Here is a 3452-nt window from a genome sequence, read left to right on the forward strand (position 1 = left end):
TGGTCTAGAGATTGTCTAAAGATGCTGTTTGTATGACACTGACGTGTTAAAATAAAAAACAGTCAGTTTCAGTGTCTGGCAGTGTGTGTTACAGTACCATTTTCAAACTTTTAACCCAGGTTTAATTTAACTCGGTGTTGGAGCTCCACATTGTTTGAAAAATTAATTTCCTAAAATTCCAGGTAGATTGATAGAGACATATAAAGTTATATTTGTTATCTAGTTTAATGAACAGGACCATGTTCAGTTCTTCATGTTCAGTTCATAAAACATGCAATATGCATGAAACATGCAATATTTCATGTTTGTTTTTATTTAGTTAGTTTATTAGGAAATAGATGAGTGTAATTACAAATAAGTTAATTATTGACTCTAGTTTCACTATCTCCTCCTTCACTTTCAGTCAAAGAGTTATAATTACTCCTGAAATAAGTCTATTATCTAAGTCTGTTGTGTCCTGTAATGTACTAGGAGAAATTACTCTTTAGGGACACTGTCATTACTGTGATAACATTCTTTATTTATTAAAACAAATTAAAGTAGAGATAAACTGTGTTTCTGGTCCAGCACTCACTTCCTGGACTACCTGGTCCATCTGTGACCTCAGTTTAACCAGAACAACTCAACATAAATCAAACTAAATCACATTTTAATGATGACTAAATGCAGCACATTATTTATACTGTATCCATATGTCAGTTCAACATGTGGCCTTCAGCTTCTTTAGCTGCTCCTAAAATGTAATATCTATAATTTAATGCCTCCTTCTGTCATTTCTGAGGTTTTATTAGTCAGCACAGAGCTGACCTCTGACACCAGGTGTCCAGCTCACCACAGCTCTGACCCGACCCAGAGTTTACTGATCAGACTGAGTGGGAGATTAAGAAATGTGACCACAAAGCTGAAAGTCCTGCTGCTGTTGACTTTCATCATCCCTCGTCTTCATCAGATGGTTCCCAAATGAAGATGTTTGTTGAATCTCTGTTGTGTTGCAGACTTTTACACATAATCAGGTTCTGCTAAGCAGTAATTCAGAGGTTACTCAGCTGAAACACAGCTACTGTGGGGCTATAAAGCTAATAATGCAGTTTGATTTTTGCTTGATGGTCCAGCTGAGAGTTTAAAGGTCAATCAGAACATCTGATCTCTCCGTACCTGAAATGATAAACCTTCATCTGCTTAAAATGGCAGCTCTTTCACAAGACTTGGTGTTCTTGATTTGATGTACTTACTGTTTGCCTTCTTTCTGTTATCTAAAATAAATGGAAAATATTTATTTGTCAATAGTTGGAAACATAGAAATTAAAAATACCTAAAATGTGAATACCGTAAAAATCTGTCCCGACATCAGCCTGACAGTCTGAGATTGCCCTCTAGTGGAAATCAGCAGAAGTGCATCGCTGCAAAGTGTTTGGTTTATTTAGTTGAGTTTTGAAATAAAGTGTATGAAAGGTGTGAGCGTGGCCATCATAGAGACCAAGATAAATACATTTTGAACCTTCCCCAACTTTATTGTGATCTAAAAGCTGTATAATAACATAATTTTTTTAAAGATATAAAAAGGGCTTATTTAGCAGATTAAGCATGTATATCTTTTCATAACTGTGAATGTGTGTTTGGAATTAACTGGCACATTCAACTTCGTGTCCTAAAGGAGTCATTGCACATCTTCCATCATGTAAGATGCATTTTATAAACACCAAATAAAGCTTAGCTGTTTTAGGGCATTTTCTGACATTTTCTTAGTCAAAACCTTGGTATGCAGAGAGCTTCCACCAAACAGATCGCACTGTCATGTCGTATCAGTCAGGAGGATGATACAAACAATTTCCAAAGCTTCAGATCTACCATAGAACAGCAAAGAATACCATGAAGAAGTGGAGAAACTTTTGTGCAACACTGTCCAGACTTTTCCCTCCACTATGGATTAAAATCTGTAAATTGGTATGTAAAGGACTATATTCAACCATAACCCTGAAATCTGACGGATTTGGAGCATTTTTCAAAAGAACATTGGGAAAACATTGCCACTACCCACTTCATGAAGAAGACAATGTTGTATTTCAAAAGGCCGTCTGCACTTCAATCAGAAAAACAACTTTGGGAATGTTGTTCAACAACTTTCTTTGCTTTTCCTCCTACCCAGTTTTCTTCCTTCACTAGAGACAAACAAATTCCTGTAAGCAGCTCATCTGTGTCACAAGCTGTTTGGTTCACACCTTGAGTGGAGAGTGTTGTCGTCTTCAACACAAGACTAAAGAAACTGTAAGTTTGCTCTGTTTTAGGTTGTACTTTATCTTTAGAAAACTCTTTTTGTTTGATTCTGTTTTCTGATTCGAGAAAACACTTTCTTCTTATTTTAACATGTATTGATTTGTTTATTCTGAAGAGGAATGCAGAGGATTACTGGAATATAGCCTAACTTAAATAATTGTGGATATTTATTTCTTCATGAAATTGATTAATGTTTCTAATATCCTGAACTCAACCTTTGGTTTCACCATAAAACTCAGAAACAAAAACTTCCTGTTGAAATGGGTTTGATTCTACTTAAGTTATACTTTGGTGGAGTATAAGATAGATGTTTTAGAGGTCTATTACATGGTGTGTTAAAAATATACCAGATATGCTGAAAGTTTATTGATAGTTTTGTATAAGAATAGATCATCATCATTTTAGTTAATGACTGTGAGATAAATAATGAAAGCAGAGTCTTGGAAAACACCGTTGAGAACAGAATGCTGCAGAACCGCATCAACTACAAAACAGGAGGAACAATTTTTCAACTGAAATGTTTCCTTGTTGGCGCTGTCTCTCTAACCACAAGATTTATGATGTACGACAAGCCTCAGGTTCTGCTCAAAGCACCAGTAAGCAACTTTATAACCAGGAACTGAATACAGAGATTGTTGGCTGTGATGAATTTTTCATGAAGTTTTGCAAAGTGTCTAAAATCAACTGAAGGTCTGACAATTGTGTCTGGATGATGCTTTGGTGGTAAACACTAATGTTGCAGGTGACCATATACAGTTGAATTTTCTTGTAATGTTGAGCCATAAATTAGTTTATTGTTCCTGGATTTTGGGTGATGGATACATTTGGAACAACGTTTAGTCTCACCTGGAGGTATAATTTATTTAATTTAATTATTTTAATATAAATTACATTGTATTTAATATATTTGCATAACAAACCTTTGGATGTCCTATGAAATCTAACATTTATTTCTAATCAGATTTTTTGTTCTAATGTTCTAAAAGTTGGTACATGGACATCCAAAATCTAATGAGTAAATTTGAGTTTGGTACTTTGAATATGGATTATTTCTTAAATGCTCTCAGATGTTGAACTGTTATTGTGGAGCAGGTATACTGTAGTTTGTTCATGCAAGCTGCAGCTCAATGTCTCCATCTAGTGGACTGATATGGTTGATGTACAGCAGCTTCTTCATC

At 35.0% G+C, this 3452-nt stretch overlaps 1 protein-coding gene across 1 annotated transcript in view; it reads left to right on the plus strand.

Annotated features, from left to right (window-relative positions):
- The first annotated feature begins 1970 nt into the window (after positions 1-1970).
- Positions 1971-3452, plus strand: part of LOC106951681 (NACHT, LRR and PYD domains-containing protein 4E-like) — a 22243-nt gene continuing 20761 nt past the window's right edge. Inside the window, exon 1 of the mRNA XM_015039340.1 lies at positions 1971-2265. The gene's annotated coding sequence lies outside the window, so the exon portion shown is untranslated. The remainder of the gene's footprint in view (positions 2266-3452) is intronic.

The sequence above is a fragment of the Poecilia latipinna genome, unplaced genomic scaffold (genome assembly GCF_001443285.1).
Source record: "Poecilia latipinna isolate Pla-1442-1.1 unplaced genomic scaffold, P_latipinna-1.0 Scaffold468, whole genome shotgun sequence".
NCBI classification, from domain to species: Eukaryota; Metazoa; Chordata; class Actinopteri; order Cyprinodontiformes; family Poeciliidae; genus Poecilia; species Poecilia latipinna.